At 33.5% G+C, this 25394-nt stretch overlaps 1 long non-coding RNA gene across 6 annotated transcripts in view; it reads left to right on the plus strand.

The window, feature by feature from the left end:
- LOC143663535 (uncharacterized) overlaps positions 1-25394 on the plus strand; it is a 550609-nt gene that overhangs the window by 326397 nt on the left and 198818 nt on the right. The gene's annotated exons all lie outside the window — the stretch shown is intronic.

A 25394-nucleotide genomic window follows, 5' to 3' on the forward strand; every position in this document is an offset into this window, starting at 1 on the left:
ACATGGATGAACCTTGAGTACATTATGCTCATTGAAATAAGCCAGACACAAAAGGACAAATACTGTATAATCTCGCTGATCTGAACTCATTGTAATAATCAAATTCAAAAGGTTTAGAATCTGTAATATAGGTTACTAGAGGATAGATTGGGGTTGGAGAATATAGGATGGATGCTTAATTTGCATATGATTTCTATTTAGGTTAAATGTAATGGTTTGGAAATGAATGGTGGTGATGGTAGTACATTATATTGAGTGTAAATGACAGCACTGAATTATATAGGTGAATGTGCTTAAAAGGGAAATCCTTAGGACATATATGTTACTAGAAGAGAAAGTAAAAGGTAAAACGAAAGAATGTATAACACACTGAACACTATTATAGGCGATGGACAGTAGTTAATAGCACAAGTATAAAAATGTTCTTGCATGAATGATAACAAATGTATGTCACTAAAACAAGGTGTTAATAATAGGGTGGTATATGGGGGAAATACACCTAATGTAAACTGTGGATTACGATTAATAGCACTTTTTTTTTTACTTTTTTATTGTATAAAACAACATATATGCAAAGCAAAGAAAGAAAAAAACAATATTTTTCAGAGCACTCTTCAACAAGTAGTTACAGGACAGATCCCAGAGTTTGTCATAGGCTACCATAACATCCTCTTTGATGCTTCCTTCTAGCTAGCTCCAGAATATAGGAGACCAAAAGGAATAAATATTTTCTTATCATCGCCATCAACTTTATTTTTTTGTGTGTGAAAAATAACATATATGCAAAACAGCAATACATTTCAAAGCACAACACAATAATTAGTTGTAGAACAGAGAGATTTCAGAGTTTGGTATGGGTACCAATTCCACAATTTTAAGGTTTTACTTCTAGCTGCTCTAAGATTCTGGAGACTAATAGACATATCAATTTAATGATTCAGCAACCATATTCGTTTGTTAAACTCTACCTTCTCTGTATAACTCCACCATCACCTTTAATCTATCTATCCCTCTCTGGAGGGGCATTTGGGCTATGGCCATTCTAACTTTTTCATGTTGGAAGGGGCTGTCAATAATATGGGGTAGGGAGATGGAACTAGCTGATGTCCTGGAGAGGCTGGGCCCTCTAAGTTTCAGGACTTATCTAGTCCAGGGACCCATCTGGAGGTTGTAGGTTTCCGGAAAATTACCCTAATATATGGAAACTTTGTAGAATCTTCTATTTTGCCCTAGATGTTATTTAGGATTATAATAGCACTATTTTAGTAATATTTCATCAATTGTAACAAATGTTCTACCCTAATGTAAAGTGCTGGCTACAGGGTAGTTTATGGCAATTCTGTATTTTATGTATGATTGTTCTAGAAACCCATAACTTTTCTAACAAAAAAATTTAAAAAATAAAAATAAAACCATCAGTTCTATAGCAAAAATCAGTCACTCTTCAATTCTAAACTGATGACCATCTCAGTCCACTCTCTAATATTCCAAATTTCAAAATATTGTTCTTATGGGTCTGAATTTTCCTCATGGCAAACAGAAACATCCTAGTTATTGGGTATTGAATCATGTCTTCAACAAAAGGCATTTTCAGGCACCAACACCTGTTCATATGGACATTAACCCGTTTGCGAATACGACCTTTAAAAATGTTATTTTTAAGATATGTCCAAACTGAATGAGAGTTGGTCTTACTCCTCATTAATGCCTGAAGTCCTTTTAAACAAAGGAAATTGAACATGCAGAGTGATGCCAAGAGAAACAGCCAGAAGCTGAAGTCAAGGGAACCGACAAGAGAAAGATGGCACTATATACATTGCAATGTCAGAAAAGCCAAGGAACCCAAAGATTAACAAGCAGCCAGAAGGCACTAACCATGGGAAAAAGCATGGTTTCCAACCTCTGAAACCATTAGCTAATATATTCATATTGTGAAACAAAAAATAATTTTTTTCTTAATGATTTACAGAAATTATTTATATATTTTGACTGATTCTTATTAGTTATATGTCACAAAAATTCTTTTGAAGCTGGTCTTTCTGCTTTTGTTTTATGCCTTTTGATAATAATCTATAATTTAATGTATTTGAATTGATCTATTTTGCTCTTTATGAATTGTATTTGTGTGCCTCGTTTAGTACATTTTATCTTATAGAACTTAAAAAAATCCTCCATATTGTCTTCTGAAAGGGAAAAGTTTTGCTTTAAGTTTTAATCCACCCATCACACTTACAAACACAAGTCTATACTCAGTAAAATTTAATTTCTTAAAAGGTCTCAATTTTGTATGGGTTTTCAATTTTACTTTGACTTGAAAAAAGTAGTTTCATTCTTTCTTTTAAGATGTCCCTTACTTCTGCTCTTTCTCTCCAGTCATTTCTTTATCAGTGCATTCCCATGAGCTGGTTACATGCTTTTCTCTTGTTCTTTTTAACAGTTAGGTTACCTAATATTTTGTCAATTATATTCACTTTCTCAAAGGTAAACATCATGAAAAATGGTTAAACAATTTTCCTTTTTCTACCTTATCTAATTCTCTCACTTTTAATAAGTCCTTTCTTCATGTTTTTCACCTCTAATTATTTCCCTGGATTTGTTTTTTGAATTTTTGATTCATTTTCTCTTATTACCAATTTAATTATTTAGTGTCATGAATTTTCCTCTGAGCACTTCCTTGTCTGTTTCCTAACGCTTCTCTTGGGTCAGTCTCCTTATCTTTGTGTTCTAGAATATACACAATGCCTTTTCACATTTTACATTTTACCTTAGACCCAATAATTTTTTAATAGTAATAATAATAATGTATATACATGTAATTTTATCTTTATATAATTATATAACATTCTTTCTTTTTATTTATCTGTATATGTTAAGTAGAAAGTACTACGTTATTGAATATTTTATTGCATTATGTTTAGAGAATACCAAATGTTAATTCAATTTTTAAAAATTAATTGCATTTCATTTCCTGGACTAATATATTATCCGCTTAATCAGTGGTGAATGTTCCATGTACATTTGAGAAGAAGGTGCTTTCTCTATTATCAGTGTACAGTACATTATAAATATATCAGAGTTTAGGAATGTGGGTGTATGGGGTATATTTATTACATTTAGCTTATTGATTAAGTTGTCTAAATTCATATCATCAATGTTTTTTAATTTACTTGAATTGTTTAACAATGAAAAGATATTATTGGTGTGTGTCTTTGTGAGCTTTTTCTTTTTTTGTCTGTAGTCTCTGTTACATGAAATTTGCACCTGCACTCATTCAAAAATCTATGCAGCCACCATGATCCTGCTTGGAGATATTTTTGCAATGAATTTTGGTAAGCAGTAGCATAATTTAAAAAAAAAATATTCCATATTTATAACCAAATATTCTAAATTCCATTTTTAAAAACTTTCACTTTCTGCAGTGATATGAAATACACTTTAGCCATGTCAAATGTCCATACACACACACACACTCACACAGATAAATGGATAGGCTTCTGTGCTCTCTTTTCTATGTATTTTTTTAACTTATTTGTTCCCCTACCCAAATCCACACCATAAGGGACTGTAGCTATATAAGAATTTCCCTCCTACTCTATTACAAATATCTTCTCTATGTTGTTTATATTTTGCTTGTTCTACAGTAATGTATTGTTTTGTTTGTTAAAGCTGACAGAATACAATATACCAGAAATGGATTGGCTTTTATAAAGGGGATTGTTTAAATTACAAGTTACAATTCTAAGGTCATGAAAATCTTCAAATTAAGGCACTTTCTCTCAAAAAAGTCTGATCTGGCTGGGGTTTCCTTGTCATATGGGAAGGCACAGGGCAACATCTGCTGTCCACTCCTGGCTTCTGGGTTCAAATAGCTCCCTCAGCTCCTTCTGCACCTCCAGACATCTGCGTCTTGCATTCATCTCTCTGCCCTGTGTATTTGGCTCTGAGTTTTTTGGTATGTCCCCTGCCTTTTATTTTATTCATAAAGGGCTCTGGTAAAAGGATTAAGACCCACCTTAAATGGGTGAGGTCACATCTCTTATCAAAATGTCCCATCCACAATTGGGTGGGTCACATATCCAGGGAAACAACCTATTCCAAAGGCCCCACCCACCCAATAGGTCTGCACCCAAAAGATTGGATTAGGGTTAAAAGAACAGGGCTTTTCTGGGATTCTTAAAGTGTTTCAAACCAGTACACATATGAATTTTGCAGCTTCTTGCTTCAGCTGATAAAGCCTGTTTTTCTACCTCTTGAATCTGGGTTTGTGGCTTCTTTTGGTCAAAATAATATGGTAGAGGTAACGTTGTGCTAGTTTTAAACCTAGGTTTCAAGGGAACATTGCTGTCTTCTCTTACTCTCAGAACACTGACACTGAAATGTGAACACTCCCATGCTCACCTGTGGGATGATGAGAGACTCATGGATCAGTCAACACCATGCTCTGGGTGATAGGCAGCCAAGTCCCAGTTGACACATCAGTTGACCATGGATGCATGAGAAAGCACAGGCCAGCTGAATTGAGCAGTCAGATCAGGAGAAGTTTTTAGCAGATTAAAAGACACATGAGCGAGAATTCTTGTTTGTATTATCCTTAGCCACTAAGTGTTGAGGTAGAGTCAGCAAAAATCACTGATAAAATATGCTTAAATTTCTTGGAGAATTATTTATCAATATTCTGTTTTGTATCCTGAACAATTCACTTACTGTTTAAAAAAACTCCTATATAAAATGTCATACAACGTCCCTTCATGTTTTCTAGAAGTTATGATCATTTGTTTTCTCACTTAAGGTATAAACCAACCAGAATTTATTTTTGCATAAGATTTAAATGCCTCAAGTTAATTTGTTTCTGGTATGGAATTAATGTTCCCAGAAAATCTTTCTGTAATTCTTTACTTATATATAATACTGCCCTTTTCATATATTGAGTCCTTATGTAAGTTTTGAATTGTTTTCACCTCTTCATTATGATCTATTGATCATTTATTTTATAGTCCCAGCCAGTAACACCCCACACCACTACTCTATTATTCCTTTTCATGAGTATATTGCTTAGTTGAGCCATTTTTGTGAGTTGTTTTGTTTTTGTTTGTTTTTTGCATGGGCAGGCACTGGGAATCGAACTCAGGTCTCCGGCATGGCAGGGGATAACTCTAACTGCTGAGCCACTGTGGCCTGCCCTGAGCCATTTTTAAATTGGTTAGTCAAGTACCTCCAAAGAATTCTGTTGTCATTTCTTTTTTAGGTTGCAAATAACGTGAATGTAAAGACATCAGCAAAGTTACGATTTCTTTTTGTTGTCCAATAACAGAGTATATGTTTGATATTTGCTTCTTGGTCAGTTTTTGTTTTATTTGTTTTCTTCTGAATATTTCATGTGTGCTTAAGGTGAATTATGTTCTTAAACACTTTTTCATTCATCATTCACCTAACTATGATAACTAGTCCTAACTTTTCCTTTGAAATAGAATTTATTCACATATTTTAAGAAACATGTCTGGTCATCTGCTTTGTTATTTACATAACCTCTGTGTAATGCTTCTGGAACTGGTCATTCTCCTTTTCCTCTTTATATCTGTTCTTCATTCCCCAATGGCTGTGATCTGCAAACTGAAGAAGCACGTTTCAAAATACACTTAACAAATGACTTCCAAAAAGATTAAGCCAATGCAAAGAGGGAGAAGCTGGATTTATTTCCCTCTTATTTCCCTCACCCCTTGATTGTGGCACAGGTTGTATGTCTCTTGCATCTGTAACTCTAGTTATTTTTCTCCATAGATGCAAGCCATCCCGTCACTATAGTTCTGGGTCTCTCCAGGTGGCCCTGGTTTCTGGGTATCTAGTAACGCAATCTCCTTCCATCATCCTTCCAGACCTCTTATGGAAATAGCGTTTTAAATAGCAAGGTTACTTCAATGAAATTCACTGCTTCTCAGTTACTTAATAAAGTAGTAGCCAACTGCTACATTTAAATTCTCTCAATTTGGAAGGCCTAAAGTGATTACCATTTCTTATGACTTCTATCATCATTTTTTGGACACGCCTCTTACAACTTGTATCAAAACAAATGGTTCACTAGCTTGTTCAGCTGCATGATAGAAATAACTATATTCTAATCATTTTAAGAAACCTGTACCTAAAAATTTTGCAGTTCAAAATTAAATTATTATGTGAATAAGTAAAATCATATTTTAAATTCCTCACAAAGCCAAAAAAATGTCATTCAAATGGTATGAACACTCAACTTTTGAAGTTCTGTTCCCTACATTCTCCACCACGTCTCACACAAAATGTATTTGTCAGCTCTGCCACTCTCCCTGTTTTCCCAGCTCTCACTTTCTAGTCTAGTTCTTCCGGATATTTGCTCCTGTCTTTCATTCTAACTGAACTGTCTATCCTCTTTCATCATCTGATTAAATTGTATCATTATCTTTGTCCTTCATTAGACTTCTTATCTGAGAATCTATCTTAATAATTAGGTAGCCAATCCAATATTCTTTTCAACAATATTTGTCAAGAAATTCTTTTTCCTTCCTACTTTCATTTGCTGTCTATAGAAATATTTTAGCTTTGTGTTTTGAAAAGAGCAGTTTGTTAGATTTTATTAAATTTTTATTATAAAATCATAGATCTTATGTTCTGATTGTCAATTTAATTTAGTATGATTACTGATATATTTAGATTCATTTTCCCACTTACTCTGGATTTTTACATTTTTCTTTTCTTACTTCTATTGTATTCAATAAATTTTCTTCATTTTCTAATCAGCATTAGTTCTACATTTTAGTTTTTATTATTTTAGAAGTTTTAATTAAATATATATATATATATTAAATATATAACCCACACACTTGACTTAACATTTCATGGATAATTTTGTCTCTTTTTATAATTAAACAAATACATATACTGATGAATCACTTGCTTTGCAAACATGTGCCTAATATTCGAAATGGCAGGTATATGTTGGCATCAAACCAATGCCAAAAATGATCTCTTAAGAATTAAAACAGCATGTGGATTTACTATAACCATTAATGAATTTCATAGCAGAGCTTACCTGTCTGACTTAATTCTAAAGACTTTTTTTTCCTTCTTCAAGGAACTAATTTCCTTAAATAGCATAAATTCATTATTTTCATGTATAGAGATTGGCTGTTTAATATTTGTGGCTTCCTGGTTGATAAGTGCTACATACTGAGGGTTTTATTACAGGTTGGAAAACATAAATGAAAAGCAGTATGATGCAGAACAATAAAGAGCAGGTGATATTTGATGTTCTTCTCCTTGAAATTAAGAATAAATAGTCGTTTGTTTTGAAGACAGTGCTTAAACCACAGGGTTTAAATGACTTGAAATTTTAGATAGTCGTTGAAGTGCTTCTGAAAAAGCACCACATGTTTTGATCATTTACTGCAAACATTGACGATGCTTGTTGGTTCCTCTCATTCAAGTAATTTTAGAGGGTTGAGAAATTATTTAATCTTTTATCAGTCAAGAGTATACTCACTAGAGTTTCCCCATTCAATAAAAAATACACTGTTAAAAAAAATGCACTGTTAAACCCTTCACATATTTTTCCTAGTAAGCAAATCTTCTGAATGTGTTGTAAGGTTGGTCTGGTCTACCTCATTTTCATCCTGTAGTGACTTGTCTTGTAAGACTGTAGTGCTGCATATCTTGGGTGTTGCGTGAGTATTTAGAGTACTATGCTAGAACTAGAGTATTAGCTGGCAAAACTAAAGGTAAACAATAGTGAACTGATTTTAAATGCAAGTGAAATATTAGAGTAAAATTAAGGCTTAGAGTAAAGTTTAGTCTGTTAAAATGTTTCATATAATCACCTAAAAGATTCCACTAAATCCCGAAGCTAATATTCTCATTTGGTTCCCCCTGTAATTTATGTTTTACATAAATTATGATAGATTTATTACAGTAATGACATGATATCAATACATTATCATTAACAAAGTCCATGCTTTATTCAGATTTCCTTAGTTTTTACCTGATATACTTTTTCTTTTACAAAGTGCCATCCAAATTAACATTTAGTCATGTCTCTTTATACAAGGCAAGACAGATAAGTGTATATATTAATCCATATATAGACACTTTATAAATATTTCTATATATCATCATCTGTGCATATAATAAACTAAACATGAATTAATTCTGATGTATCCATCTTGACTAGCTAAATGATTTTAAAATTTTGCATACATTACAGTTGACCCTGTGCTGTTACTTCTATGAGTTTTAATAGATGCATAATATTATGTCTACCATTAAAGAATTATACAGAATAGTTTCATTGCTTTAATAAATCACCTGTTTCACCCATTCAAATCCTCATCCTCCTCTCAAGATTAGCTTATCCTAATTATCCTCATATGGCCTAAATCCAGTGACAAATGTCATAAGAGACAGAGAGAGAAAGAATTAGAGAGAGAGAGAGAGATAACAAGGTCTCTGAAGATGGAGATACATACAGACATAACACAGCCATAAGCCAAGGAAAGCCTGGACTCAAGCATGGATTCTCCCTTAAGTCTTCAAAGGAAATGTAACCCCGCCAAATTTCTATTTCAGTCTTCCAGCTTCCAGATACATGAGATAATACTTTAGTTGTTTTATACAACCGAGTGTTTGGTAACTTGTAATAGCAGTTTTAGAAAACAAATACAGTGGACATAGAATTTTTCATTTTATTTCTTTATTATCCTTTAAAGCCCATGGCATAAGTAGTGTTGACCCTTCTTTCATTTCTAATATTGGTCATTTGTGTCTTTCCTTTTTCCTGGTTACCTTGGCTACAGATTTATCATTTTATTGATATTTTCAGATAATGATTTGAGGTTTAATTGATTTTCTCCTCATTTTTCTATTTTCAATTTCTATGATTTTTGCTGTAATATTTAATTTTTACTTTCTTCTGCTTGCTTTAGGCTTAAACTTCACTTTTTCTCAAGTTTCCTAAGGTGGAAGCTTAAATAGTTAACTGCAGATTCGTCTTCATTTGGAATATATGCATTTAACGCTATAAAGTTTTCTCTTGGCACATTTTTTTGCTGCATCCTACAAAAGTTTCTGTACTTTCATTTACATTGTTACTTAGTTAAAAACATTTTTAAAATTCTTGGTAGACTTCTTTTATTCATTATTTAGAAAGGTGTTTATTAACCTCCAAATATTTGGGGATTTTTTTTTTTCAGCTCTCCTTCTGGTTTCTAATGTAATTCCACTGTGGCTGAGAACATGCTTTTTATGATTTGCACCTTTTAAATTTGTTATAGTGTGTTTTTTGGTCCTTAATGCTGTCAATCTTTGTGAATGTTCCATGGGAGCTAAAGAAAATTAAATGTTTAGTTGTCATTGGATAGTTGAGTATTCTATAAATGCATATTTGATCAAGTTGATTGATGATTCTTTCAAGACAGCTATATATTTACTGATTTTCTGCCTTCCTGACCTATCAATACTGAAAGAGGGGTATCGAAATCTCCAACTATAATATTTTAATATTTATTTGTTTATTTCTACTTGTAGGTCTATAAGGTTTTGCGTTTCATATGTTCATGCTCTGTTGTTAGATGCGTATGTGTTTAAGATGTTATATATTCCTGAAGAATTATTGTCTCTTTAATTAAATAATGCCATTCTTTATTCTTGATTATTTTCCTGTTTTGAAGGTGACTTTTCTTGAAATTAATATAGGTAGTCCAGTTTTCTTATGATTAGGGTTAGCAAAGTATACCTTCCTATGTCCCTTTACATTTCACCTACCTAAAACTATATTTAAAGTGGTTGTCTTGAACCCAAAATATAATTGTGTTGTTGTCATATCCATTCAGATATTTTATGTCTTTGATGAATTTAGAACATTTACATTTAAAGACTTTGACATAGTTGTATTGTTATCTATCATGTTTGTAATAGTTTTCTATTTGCTGCATTTCTGCTTTGCTTTTTGTTTTTTCTTCCCTTTTATTTTTTATCTTCTTTGGTTCTAATAGAAAAAAAAACTTTATCTCCTCTCTTAGCATTTCAATTATACTTATTAAAAAATAATTGTTGCCTTGACATTTATAGTATACACTTTGACTATTCTAAGTCCATTTTGAAGTAACACTATACCTCTTCGTGTGTACCTTAGAGCAGAGGATCTCTAAATATTCCTTCCATCTCTTAGGTTGTTGATTTTCCTCATTTCACTTATCTATGTGTTATAATAGTTCAATCATTGCTACAATTATTATTTAAACAGTTATCTCAATCAATTAAGAATAATAAAATAAAAGATGAATTTGCGTTAATTTATTCTCCAATGCACCTTCCTTATTATATACATCCATGTTTCTGAGCTCTTGGAAAACTTGGTTTAACATACTGAGCAGGGTTGCTCTGCTGTCAATGAATAAATACTGTTACTTTTTTTGTCTGTCTGAGAAAGTTTTTATTTCTTCTTCTGTGTGAAGGAAAACTGCACACAGAACTGGTGCAGAACTCAGAACTGGTATTTCTTTTCTTTTGTTTTCTTTTCTTTTAGCAGTTTAAGTTTTTCACTCTACTCTCCTCTTGCTGGCATAATTTCTGATGAGAAGTATCCTATAATACTTACCCCTCTTTCTCTGGATGTATTGTGTTTTTCTCTCTGGCTTCTTTCAATATTTTTCTTTGTCTTTGTCTTTCTGAAGTTTCAACATGACAGTCCTAAGTGTAGATTTTTTTGTAATTATTCTGCTTGCTGTTCTCTGAGCTTCTCAGCAATGTGATTGGTATCTTAACAATTTTGGAAAATTCTCAGTAATCAGCACTTCAAATATTTCATCTGCCCCATTTTGCCATTTTTCTCTTTATGACATTTCAATCCTGTATTTTATAGCTTTTGAAATTATCTCACAGTTCTTGTATTCTCTTTTCTCTTTGTTTGTTTTTCTCATTCTTTTTTTTTTTCTTTGCATTTCATTTTTGGAAATTTATATTGCCCTATCTTCAAACTTACTAATTCTTTCCTTGGCCATGTCCAGCAAACTGATGAACCCAGGAGGCAAATTTTTCTTTCCTTTTATACTGTTTTTGATTTCTTATATTTCCTTTTGATTCTTTTCACCTTTCCACTTATAATTGCATATTGTTTACTTTTTTCATAAAGAGCCCTTAACACATTCATTATAGTTATTTTAAATATTGTCTGATATTTCCAAATTTGTTTCATACTTGATACTTATTTTGCATTTTCAGATTGTTTTTTTCTGATCTTTGAGCATGCTTTTAACTTTTTGTTGAAACCTGCACATGATGTATCAGTTAACAGGAAATGATGTAAAAGTCTTTTAATGGGTGGTTTTACGTTAATCTTGCTAGAAGTTGGGCTATGTTTAATTATGGGGGTAGCTCTACATGCCAGAGCTTTCAAATTCATATTGTCTACTTAAACAAGACCTGCATCTTGACACTCTTTCAGCTATTATTATATTGGAGACTTATTGATGTGATCTTAAGGTCTGATTTAGGGAAACTATTCTATAATCTTATGATTAAACTTCATTAACTTAATGACTTGCATAATTGAGCTGTGATTTACAGAGGGGTCTCTTATCTCCTTAACCTTTAGGTGAGACAGGAAGGACAGTCAGGGATAGAGTTGGGACACTGCTATTCCCTCTGTTTGGAAAAGGATCTAGTAGAGTCTTTGACACTGGAGAGTAGGCCTTTGTTAATGGAGAACACTCTGGTTATATTTAATGTTGGCAACTTTTCCCCATCCTCTGCCAGAGGCACAAAACAATCTCTCTTGGCTTCTTACCGTGAAAACTGGTTGGGTTCCTGGAGGTAAAACCCACAAAATTGAGTATGATTTTCTAAAACTACAGTCCCCAGTAATTTTGCACTGTCACCAGCTGCAACCTCTCCCACTCAGGTCTCAGCTGACACCACTAGCTGCTATATTCCAAGTTTCTGCACCACTGTATTAGTTTGTTAAGCTGCCAGAATGCAATATACTGGAAATGGAATGGCTTTATAAAGGGGATTTAATAAATAATAATAAAAAGTTTCAAATTTACAGTTCTAAACATATAAAAATGCCAAAACGAAGGCATCCAGGGACAGATACCTTAATTCAAGGAAGGCCGTTGGGTCACGAACACTTCTGTCAGCTGGGAAGTCACATGGCTGGTGTCTGCTGGTCCCTTGCTCGTGGACTCCATTGCTTTCGGCCTCTGTTCCTGTGGGGGGTCCTCACTTTGCTTCTCTAGGGCTAACTTTGATCTCTTGGCTTCCCTTGGCTTTCTCCATGTTCTGGCTTGCTTAACATCTTATAGTAGCATCTGCTGGACTTCAAGCATCTCCAAACATCCGTGTCTCTGTTCTCTGAAGCAACTGTTCTCCAAGCATCTTTATCTGTTCTCTGTTGGCTCTGAAGCTTCTGTCTGTTCTGACTCTCTCCAAAATGTTCCCACTTTTAAAACATTCTAGTAAATGAATCGACCCCCTCCCCCCAGTGGGTAGATTCACATCTCCATCTAATCAAAATGTCACACCCACAATTGGGCATGCCACATCTTTACAGAAATAATCTAATCAAAAGTTTCTACCTACAATATTGAATCAGGATTAAAATAAATGGCTGCCACTATAGGAATGGCTCCAGATTAAAGCATGACTTTTCTGGGGTGCATAATAACTGCAAACAGACATAACCACTAAATCATTTTGTTTCCCCGCCCTCTTGGTGGTGGCCTCTTCTGTATTAAAAGAGCTTATTCACTAGCTTGTCTTTTCTTTAGGCTGTCACCATCATGGTGGAGAATAAAACACCATATATTTTTTATATCACACATTTTCACCTTCTTATACCCCATGCCTAAATTTTTTTGTTTTATCCACTTTATTAGTATTATCTATGTTTTAAATTAATGCTTGTATTATTGCTAGATAAATTCTACATTCCTTGGAATTCCTAACAGTTTCCTTTAAAATAAAGCACAATTTATCCATGTTTTAATCTTAAATATTTCCTTCTTTTTACTAACTTTGGGTTTAGTTTTCTCTTGTTCTAGTTTCATAAAGTGTAAAGCTACATTGTTGATTTGTGGTCTTTCTTCCTTTTTACTGTTGTGTGTTTTATATCAAATACCTAGAATAAGAAAATTCATAGAGACAAAGGAGAATCGGTGATACCAGTGTAGCAGGAATGGGAAATTGGGAAGTTATTACTAAGTCAGTGTGATTTTTTAGTTTAGGATATTGAATATAGTTTGAAAGTAGAGAGTTACACAGTAAATTTTTTTTTAATTAAAAAAAAATTTTAATACCAAAAAACACCAAACAAACGCAAACATTCTAAACTTTTGATCATCCGTTCTACATACATAATCAGTAATTCACAATATCATCACATAGTTGCATATTCATCATCATGATCATTTCTTGGAACATTTGCATCTATTTAGAAAAAGAAAAAAAAAGAAAACAGAAAAAGTTTCGTACATACCACACCCCCACCCCTCCCCCTCACCGATCACCAGCATCTCAATCTAAATTTATTTTAACATTTGTTCCCCTATTATTAATCTTTATTCCATATGTTTTGCTCATCTGTTGATAAGATAGATAAAAGGAACATTAGACACAAGGTTTTCACAATCACACAGTCACATTGTGAAAGCTATATCATTATACAATCATCTTCAAGAAACATGGCTACTGGAGCACAGCTCTACATTTTCAGGCAGTTCCCTCCGGCCTCTCCACTACATCTTGACTAACAAGGTGATATCTATTTAATGTGTAAGAATAACCTCCAGGATAACCTCTCGACTCTGTTTGGAATCTCTCAGCCATTGACACTTTATTTTGTCTCATTTCACTCTTCCCCTTTTTGGTCGAGGTTTTCTCAATCCCCTGATGCTGAGTCTCAGCTCATTCCAGGATTTCTGTCCCACGTTGCCAGGAGGGTCCACACCCCTGGAAGTCATGTCCCACGTAGACAGGGGGAAGGTGGTGAATTTGCTTGTTGTGTTGACTGGAGTGAGAGGCCACATCTGAACAACAAAAGAGGTTCTCTTGGGGGTGACTCTTAGGCCTAATTTTAAGTCGGCTTGACCTATTCTTTGGGCGGTTAAGTTTCTTATTGAACAAACCCCAAGATTTGGGGCTCAGCCTATAGTTTTGGTTGTCTGCATTGCTTGTGCGAATATCAAGAATTCAACTAGAGAAGATTAAATTTCCCCCTTTCTCACCATTTCCCAAAGGGGACTTTGCAAATACTTTTTTATTCACTATTCAAATCACTCTGGGATTTATCGGGGCATCACTCTGGACGAACCAACAAAGCTACACAGCATTTTTAATGTACTTAACCTCAAATAATTTTCCACTTAAAATTTTTAAAATGACTTTTAAATTATGCATATTGTAACTAAATTTAAGGCAAATAAACTTTGGAAGTTTTAGTCAGCCACCAACCCCAACTTCTTACAAAAGTTTTTGACTCACAGTGTTGAGTCCGGTACCTCTGAACCTTTGCTCCTCATATTTACTCTGGACTTTCTCTCTTCCTATTTATATTGATGAAATTCTAACACATTAACCCAGATCAAATGTCATATTCTCTAAATCTTCCCAAGAAAAAAATCTGTTCCTCTTTCTATGTTGTGATAACATTTTATAATTATAGCAGTAATCAAAGTATTTGAAGATTTGTCCTTTGTCTAAATCCTTAAACAGCATTAATGGAGAGATTGTGCCCATGTTGTTGTTCTAGACTTTAATGCTCTTGTAAATAAGAACCAACTATGTCTTTATAGATTCCTCCACACTGTGAAGCAGTGTTTCTTATAATTATTGTTTATTCAATCAATGCTTGTTGAAATATTTGACTATCTTGTGGGAATGGTAGCAGGCTAAGCATAAGTACAGGGCTAACAGGTAAACATGCTATATCTTCAAAGCATAATCATATATCGGAAAAGACAATATTTTAAATATCGTAATGGTACATGCTTATAAATGCAACACGTTCTGTAAATGTAACAGGCAGTTTAAGAAAAGAAAGTGAGATGTTAAAGAGAGCAGTGATGGCTATAATGCGAAGAAATGCTATGAGGCATTGATGTTGAGGGGAGATAACTAAAGTTTGAAAGGAGAGGGAGATTTTCAATCACTTTTCATTTATTTACTCATTCACCAATGCAAGGCAACCACTGTATGCTAATTATATGTAGGCAGTTTTCATGGTAAATCAAAGTAAGAAGTAAAGAGAATCAAAATTTGGGGATTGCCCTTTAATAATTGTTAAGCCTAGGGAATAAATTATATTCAGTGCTTAAATTGGCATGTATTAAGAATGTCTATATACAACTCATGGTTATATATTTTATTTCTTTCTTTCCTTCTGTACATTTTTCTTTCCTAAAAGTTTCTATTTTTTCACTTATGCTTTTGGTCTCATTATGCCGTGAATTTTTCGGTGATGTTCATTTATGTATTACGAAACAGATTTAGCAGAATTGGCAATTTTAAAAACACCAACCCACTTCAGGGCATGTTCTATGCTTTATTACTTTTCTTTGTGAATCTCTGGAAAGTGCTCTGGTTTCAGTCTTCGTGAGCTTGGGCCACCCTGAAGGGCATATCTTGCAGTTAAATTTTGACCTTCGTTAACATATAACATAGGCTCGCATATGCAAGTGAATGAACTAAGGAGCTTAACACAAGAACTTAAAGTGTGTACCCCAGTGGTATTTATTTGACTTCAAAAGTTATGCATTAAATCTCTGGCACTGAATCCAATTCATATTTCTATCATCTTAATCATGCCATAACTATGTAGTATTTCAACTTTATAATGATTAAAAAGTAAACAGTTTCAAAATTATTGTAAGATATGATGGAAACAAGCCAGTCTTATATCAGAATCAGCTAAGGTTACATTACTTATCAGAATTTTGGAAAATTTAACACAACTTCTAGAAAGCTATGCACTATCTATGGACCAAACGGAAAAGAAATAGTAGTTTGGGTTCCTGAAAGATGACTGAGAGCAGTCACAAATAAGACAACTCAAAGAAACTTCAATAAATAAAGCAGATATTTAATGCCTTCTAATTTTGTTCAATTAGCTTGACATTTTTCTCTAGTCTTTTCATTTGAGTGTCAAAGATTGGGAAAGGGAAAAATTCCTCTGTAATTAAAATCTACCTGGAATCACTTTCAGTCATTTACTAATTATTATTCAATTTGTTGCAAGAAATTATATGTTCAAATAGTAAGAATAAGAATTCAAATAAAATATTCTGATTGATAAGCCTAAAGCCTAAGGGAGGAGACGTACACAATAGAATATGTGTCATTGTAGAAATATGCACAGGATGTGATAAAACACAGGAAAGGAAACTCTGAATTAGAACAGAAGTCTCCTCAGAAGAGTGAACTTCTGACCTAATATTCGAAAGACATATTTTTATAGAGAAATATAAGAGGAATAATTTGGAAAGAGCTGTAGAGTCACATTCTAGAGAGAGTATGGCACCTGGGACAGCAGGGATTTATGAAAGGGCATAGGGGAAAATTTTCTAAACTGCTTTTACTTTGCTGTGGCCTGGAAAAGTATGCAAGACGGATTCATAGTGCACGAGGCTATCAAGATACAAAAATGCTAGACAGTGAGGACTCTTTTACACTAAATTAAGGATGGAGAGACTTTGCAGTAATTGACATTTGTCTGGCTAGCAGAAGGGTTTGGGGTGTGGAATGGTCAGCGAAGTGGTGCAAATTTCTCATCCTATGTTTCTCTTTCGGTTTCTTTTCACAGACAATAACAGAACATCATCTAAAATCACAGTTCTCATCCTTCAACCATAACATCTATTCTACTACCGGTTCTTGGAAAGGCAGTTCATTGATAATGATAACTTGGCAATATTTTTGGTGGGAAATATAGGAAGTCAAGATAATTTATTATCTATGCCTTAGCAGAATATTCTCTCCTCCGTATGTTTGTTGCTAGTACCTTATTTTACCTGCCTATGCGTCTAATCTGAAATTTCAGACTTTATTGCTAACAGTTCTTATGCACCTTAAATTTTAGACCTCTATTTTTGATAGATCACTCAGATTTTTTTTTTTTTTTTTTACCTCAAATATGTTCCTGGTTAGCGGTGTTTTCTTTCTTTTACAAATTATGTGGGTTACTGATTTCTGGTTAGTTTTTGTGTTCTGTGACATGCCTTGGTGACCTAGAATCTAAATTAACATTGAGTATTTTTTGAAGTCATCTATGTTAGATTGAATTATGTATCCCTGCTTAGACATGTTCTTCATCTGAATGCACATTCAGTAGGTGTGAACCCATTATAAAGAAAACCTCTTGAAAATATTTTTAGTGAAGGTGTGGCTCTACTGATTGAGGGTAGGTCTTAATCTGGATTCCTGGAGCCTTATAAAGGAAAATACAAGAGAAGTCCACAGAGGAAGAAGCCAGAAATCAGCAGAAATCAGAAAAGCAGAACAGAGAGGACATTGCCACATGACATGAGCAGATATGCAAATCAAGAAACCCCAGAGATTTCCTGTAAGCAGCACCAAAATATACAGTTTCCTGGAGAAAGTAATTCTTGCTGGTATTTTGATTTTGTACTTCTTCTAGCTTCAAAATTATAAGCCACAAGTTCTGGTTTAAGCCAACCCGATGCTTGATGTATTTCACTATTGGTGTCTTACCCTATTGCAACTTACCCCACACTCTCCCACATTATATATACCTTTTTTTTTTCATGGCAGAGTTCACTTCCTGATATAGAGACTGAAAATGCTATATACCTGCTTCTCTAGCTTTCTGTGGTATTGTGGCATAGGCATATTTGCCAGTCCTGGACAATGACAATTAAGGAAATGACTTCTAAGAGACTATAGAAATTGTTGTTTTTTCTAATATAAAGAAAAGATGGAGTAAATGTTCCTCTTCTTTGAACAGATATTGTTGCGCTTACACATAACGCCTGGAACTGGGGCAGATATATTATATCCTGAAGGGACACTTCCAAGGACCAAGTCAAAATACTAAGATGGTTGGGTGATCAGATGGAAAGCACCAGATCATTGATTACAACATTCAGTGCCTGAAGCAAAGCAGTTATACCTTCCAATGGGTCCTTGTTATGTGGTGAAATGAATTTTAGCCATTGCTTAGCTCAGTTTTAGTTAAGCATTTGATTATTACAAATAAAATCATCTGAGCTTGTACATTATATTTTATTATGAAACTCAAAGTTACTGCCACTCATCTCACATGTCCTCTTAAAATTATTTTTGACATAGAAGATTTTCCAAATCAATATTCTATGGAAATGCTCTATTTAATTAAAAGTCATCAAAATTTTAAGATTTGTGCTCTGTTTCATGCTCTGAGATGAGATTTTTCTATATTTCAAACATTTCAGCTTTATATCATGTTTCATATGGTCAGATATGACTTTTACTTTTCACCTTTCCTGATTGTATTCACATCATACAATATTCTACACTCGTTTGTAATATTGGTGAGGCTTCTATACATGTCATGTTTTTTGCTTTGTGAATTACTTTTGAGTTTATTTTCTATTTCATTCATCAATATCGGTGAAGTAACTTTTTTCAAATTCATTTTTTGTGACTCATAAGAAAGTATTCTTTCCAGGTTACTATTTTGGTTGACTTCAAGGCCAAGGGATGCTGAGCAATGCATCAAATGTTGATGCTTTTGGATCAAGAGGCAATAAAATATCAGGCATCATGTTTTATGTGATTCAATTAAAAGAGTCAGTACCATGGTTGCTATCAAGTTTTCCTTGTGAGTGTGTATCCTAACCTGCCTCTACATTCTGTAGTATCCTTTATGTGTCGCTGACATTCACAGCTCTTCTTTATCTGAAGAAATGTTTTCTCTGTTTGGCTCTAATTATATGAACCACTACTAAACTCTAAGTTTCTGTTTCCCTAATTTTATATCAATCCCAAAGATGCAAATTTTTAGAATATTTTTATGCGGCCATCCAGTTCTGTTTAATTTACATATGAGGCTCATCATCATCAGTAAATTAAGGGAAACTATAGCTTATATTCAGGTCTAAATTGAAGATTAGCAATTACCTATGTGAAGTACGTGATTCATTTCCTATCACAGAGTAAGCTCTAAAAATAGTGATTATTAAAATAAAATAGTGATTATTACTAATTATATGGATAGTTAATTGGTCTCGGGTAATGAAAAACTAATGAGTCTATTTAGAACTCATAATCCAGATTCTACACTTAGCTTCAGGCCCAATATAAAATTTTATATAGAAAGATAAAATCCTCTCTATTTCTCTATGTAAATATAGAGTAACTAGAACAGCTCTCTATATAAATAAAAAGTACCTAAAACAATTTATTTCTAAATTCTGTAGGATCCTTGGGAAGACACTAAATATTTGGATGAATGTTCTCATCATTTTCAAATAGGAAGAATAATTTCATTTTTCAATTAGGTTCTGTATATACTGCCTCTTGAATGGAATTGAAATGTTTTATAACCTTTCTTTGAAGTTGATAAAAAAAGGATAATTATTGTTCCATAAAATATTCAACCACAGACTGTTTCTTTATAAAAGGAAAGTTAAATCATAAATTATGAAAGAAAAGTATGATTTTTGTCTCCAGTTAACTAAATCTTGAAATCTGTTATTATACACTGAAAATGCCTTGTGTTTTTCAACATTAAATTGCCCTTTTACTATGCTTTGTGGAAATCATATGCTATCGTGCTATCATATTATAAATATAAAATTAAAATTTAATTTGTACTAATTGGCCTGAAGTAAATAAAGCACAAAATAAGTTCCTGATTTCATTTCTGATTCTATGGATCATTGCATATTGCAGTAAATGCTATCTTATTTACTGTATTAGAGGGAAATGTTTCTTGTTCTTCAAGTACTAAGCATGTGGATCTCTGACTCTAATTTTGTTACTTATTATCATCTCTTATTATAATAATAAATTTCAAGAAGTCTTTACTATTAGTTTGAGTTACTTCCTAAATATTTTTAAATATTGTATTTTTAATTGGTGTGGTTGGCAATTCACTATCATCATTTATCTGCATTTTAATCAAATGTTTCATATTAATTTTATGTGTGGCCCTGGATAGGTTTTGAGGTGCCTACATTTTCATATGTGAATACAAGAGTAAAACACCTACCATAACCCAGGTACTATCTTAAATACATGCCCTGGCAAAATGTAAGAGACATAGTTCCTTCCCCCAAATAATTTACCATGTTCGGATACAGGCAGTCAATAAGCCAAAATGCAATGAGTTAAAATACAATGTGATAAGTTAACTTGATGAAGCATATGGAAGAAAAAAATGATTTCTTCTGGAGCAGTTGGAAGGTTAAAAAGGAGGATATACTTGAGTTGACTCTTAAAGAGTAAATTATATTGCTTGAGAAATAATAGATGAATGAGAGGACTGATCATTTGAGGGAAAATATGATTTTAATATGATAGATTATAAAGTGCATAGGCAAATGCTGGAAAGATAAATTCAGGACACATGTGAGATTTTGCATGCCCTGTCAAGTGGTTTGTACTTTCTTATGGAAGTAATGGGGACTATGTTGAAAGGTTATTATTTTAGAGACATTTTGGAAAACAATTTAGACAGAATGGCCAAATGTGATCCTTTGAAATATTCTAGGCAGGAGATAATGAAGGTGTTTATCTGCAACAAGATTATTTATTTGATGAGGCAAGAAATAATGAGACTCAGAATTAATAGGCAAGATTCATTAAGAATGTCATGAATTGCATTAATTAGGGCAAAGTCCCAGTTATTATAACCGAGTCTCCAAAATACATAGGCTTAAATTCTATGTTAATTTCTTTGCCATGTTATATTGAGGTTGGTCAAGGTTGGCAAGATGGCTCCATTCCATGATGTCTTTCTAGGATCCCTGTTTCATCTATTACAACATCTACGGTACGGTTATCACCTGCATATTTGAAGCTGGGTTGTGTACATGTCAGAATTCTAGCCACATAAAGGGAAAAGGGAGAAAGTGCAAGGCAGACAAAATTTATACAAATGAGGGAGAAGTTGTGCCTATCACTTATGCTCACTATTTAATGTTTAGAACTTAGTCATTTGGACAAGAGCTGGTTGCAAAGAAAACAAGCTGGCATATTAGTAAGGGTTCTCCAGAGAAACAGACAAAACAAGATAAATACACACCTACCTATATATTAAGAGATTTATTTTAAGGAATTGTCTCATGAAATTGTGGAGAATGGCACATGTAAATTCCATGAGGAAGGTTGGCAGGTTAAAAATTCTAGTAAGAGTGATGTTACAGTCTTGAGTTCAAAATCCATAGGGGAGACCAGCAGGCTGTAACAGATAGGAGTGGGTAGTGAGGTAGAAGTTCTTCTCCTTCTGGAAACCTAAGTTCTTTACTCTTAAGGCCCTTCAACTGATTGCATAAGGCCCACCCACGTTATCCAAAGTAATCTTTTTTACTTAAAATCAACTGATTTTATACATTAATCCCACTACAAAATATATCCCCAACAACTCTAGGTGAAAGTGTGAACGAATTACTAGACATCATACCTGGTAAAAATGACATAAACATTAATCATGATGGCTGGGAAATAGAATCTCTAGCTGGGTAGTCATGTTATTAGCTGCAAGTATATTACTGTGACAGGGTGAGAAAATGGGTTTCTACCAAACGAGTTAAGGATGCATTTTAGGTTTATGATTTGGCAGCTGAGTGGATGGTGATGACTTTCCTGAAGACTGAATATATTAGGACTAGCAGATGTTTCAACTGTGTGTGGAAGTTAAAAACAACATGTAGTATTTTGAAATCATTGGATTAGAGAAATCTGAGGGGCCTCCAAGTTAAGATATACAGAATAAGGTTTTGAGTATGTGTCTATATCTATATCCATATAAATAAAGAGAGAGAGAGAGAAGAATTAAATCTTGGGGACAGATGGATTCATGGCAAAGAGTACGCAAGGTGAGAAGAAGAGAGGGTTGGGTGTGTAATGCAAGTTTTCCATGACTGAGAAAGTTAATGGATGAATACACAAGGAAGGAAAATAATTGCTATAATGAAATGGTGTGAGTTATATAAGGTTTGTATATGAGGGAGACCAGTAATGTTGTGAAGCAGCACTGAAACTTGAGAAAAACATCAATTGCATCTTCCAGTTATCAGATTAAAGAGTATTTCAGATTGCTATATCTCTAGGTAGGAAGGGAGCAGAAAACAAGAACCCTTAAGGTGTTCTTTTTTAATGTGAGCAAATAGAAGAGCCATTCTTCAAAGTACTGAATATATTATAGGGAAGCTGAAAGAAGAAGTTTGAAGCAAGAAAAAGCTTCTAAGAGTTGTGAAAAGGAGTACAGGGAATAAAATATGTCTGCAAAGAATTATATTTTTGGCAGAAAACCTGGATGATGAGGGCTTGATATGATGGGAACAACATCACCCCCCCGGCAGATGGAATATATAACTTCAAATATTTTACATCATCTGCTTAAAATCACATAGCTGGCAGATTTAGGACTGCAACCTGAATCTTCTGACTCCATATTTGGAGTTTTTGACTATCCTGGTAGATTTAATTATATACCTCAACACAGACATGCTCTTAATCTCAATCCTCATTCTTATGGATGTGAACCCATTGTGACCTCTTCAAAAAGTTGTTTTTAACTTTTTTAACATTTTAACAAAATCAAAATGTTGTTTTTAACATTTAACTTTGTTAAAACAAAATGTTGTGGTCCAAATGAATGAGGTGGGCTTTAATCCATAACAGTGGAGACGTTATAAAAGCAGAAACTAGAATCAAAAGTTGGGAAGTTGCAGAAGGCCTTGAGGCAGCCATTGGAAACCAGATGGGGAGAAAAATGAGAGAACCTAACTACCTGATGGGAGATCGCTAAGGAACCCCAAAGATTGCAGGCAGGCACTACCAGACCCTGCAAAGAAACTAAATCTTGATGATATCCTTATTTTATACTTATCCTAGCCTCAAAACTGTGAGATAATATATTACTATTGCTTAAGCCAACCCATTGTTTGGTGTTTATCGTAGCAGATTGGCAATCTAAGACAACTCTATTAACACCTTCTAATGAAAACATCTGCTCATAGGTCTGGAATATGAATTATTTGACTCCATCAAAACCAACTCCAAGGACCCAAACACAAAATTTCCATGAAATGTCAGGTTGGTTGGAAAACCTCTGGTTAGGGCCTTCTCAATTTGTCCACTGCCTGTTATTGCCAATGTGACTATTCAACCATGGGAGCATACAGCTGCAGCTTTCTTCTGATCCCTGGTTTGATCCAGTCATAACATTGCTCCTTTTAGGGGCACTGAAAGTTAATTTTTCTTTTCTTTTCTTTTTTTAGTAAAGGAGGTTTCAGTAAAGGTGCATAATTGGAAAGATTGGGGACGATGGAGAATGTGGATTTACAGGGAGGAGAGGAAAGTGATTCTACTTTAAATGTTAAATGTTTTCAAGAAAGTATTCTCTGGTACTTGCATTAAAGATGCAAATAGGATAAGTAAATTAACATGCATAATTTTTAAAAGAATATATTTGATGGATTAAATAGGAAGAAATAAAGTGCTATAGACACACTCAAATTTTCTCTGGCTGTTCCTTTTAGAAATGGTCTTGCCTTAGCAACAATTCCTATAAAACCAAGATTTTTTTTACCTGTGTAGCTCTCAGTTCCTTGAAGATAACTTTCCTGAGAGCCATACTTGACTTCTCCCATTTTTGACATTTGTGACATTTTCTATCTCTTTCTACTCCCTCTATCTCTCATGACATCATTTTGTTCTTTTTAGTTTTAAAATGATTTCTTTCTGTCCTGTTCATCACCATTCACTACACTGTCATATTTTGGTATTTTCATCAGATGGGACACAAATGATTATTTGATAGTTCCATTTGTTCATGTTTACAATATTTAGTATCTCTTTTCAGTGTTCTGAAACAATTTTACAATTTTACAATTAAGAAAAAAACTGTTATAAGCAAAGTGATCAGACTTTAAACATATAGTCATCTGTCAATTTCATCTCTATTTGTTCCAATCTTAATGATGGTTTGTACTAATAATTACTTTCGCTTTAGATAATAATAGTGCATTAGAGAAGTTAAGTGTGACAATGAGTGGTAACTGTATGGCCAGCATTCCAGTACTCCCTACTCCAGGTCTTATACAATATTATTTTTTCTAGGTCTTAAGTATAGACTTAGAGTGACTTCTAAGACAACTCCCATATAATACAATCTTTTTGTATCCCTTTTCTTTACCTAAACTGTGCTGCTAAATAATAGCTACTAGTCAACTCTTTCATGTCTTATATTTTTCAAAGCAGCTGTTTCCCTGTTTTGATATGTGACTCCCTAAACCATCTCTCCTTTACTATTCCAATGTTCTTAGACTTTTTTGAATCATTTTGAGGTTTGTGGAAAAATAGTAAGTCCATTGAATTGCTGTTTGGTAGATTTTTGTTAGCATTCGATTTCAGATTGAGTGTTCATTTGTAGGGTTTTCTAGTTTTTGCTTCATTTTTGCTGTCTGAGCTAATGTTTTTCTTATAAACATATCCATGCATTTTCCATGTTCTGACATATTCTAGTTCCTGCAATTGTGTCAGTATCATAATTCACCTCGTAAAAGGGTAGCTCATGATCCTCAAGCACACATCAAAAGCTGGATACTGAAAACAAATGAAACTACAACTTGTTTCAGAAATCTCTTTGGTTTCTTTTGGAATAAGCTTCATTTCTTTTCTTTTGAGGAGCAGAATTGGAGAGTGTCATATTTAGCATAATTGAATTAATGAGAGAATGGAATATATTTTTATTAGACTTGTTTATAGAATCAGTGGTTGGCAAGAAATAGGATATAAAGTCTATTTAGAGAAAATACTGATTGAATACAAGTGCAGGCATAAAAATAAACTTCTCTTAAAGTCAGTAACTGTGTATTGATAAGGATGTAGTACCTTTGTAGGCATTATAAACCACAGGTAAAACATTATAAATAATGTAGCATTTCCATTCAATCAGCATGCACTTAAGAAATAATTGTACACATGCACATACACAAGTGTGGGAGTGTACAATTTACCTAATGAAATGGCAATTGATGAGATGAATTTGGTACCCCAGTGATCACATTATAAATTTAAGTACAATAGATTATTATTTTCTAGAATCAGTTGGATGACATGACTTCTTTCAGATTAGCTGACTTTTGGGGGTTGAATACTATAAAGCCCAAGCAAGATAACATTTAGAGTGCTTTAACATTTGATATTTTAAT

Source organism: Tamandua tetradactyla, chromosome 19 (assembly GCF_023851605.1).
Source record: "Tamandua tetradactyla isolate mTamTet1 chromosome 19, mTamTet1.pri, whole genome shotgun sequence".
Lineage (NCBI taxonomy): Eukaryota > Metazoa > Chordata > Mammalia > Pilosa > Myrmecophagidae > Tamandua > Tamandua tetradactyla.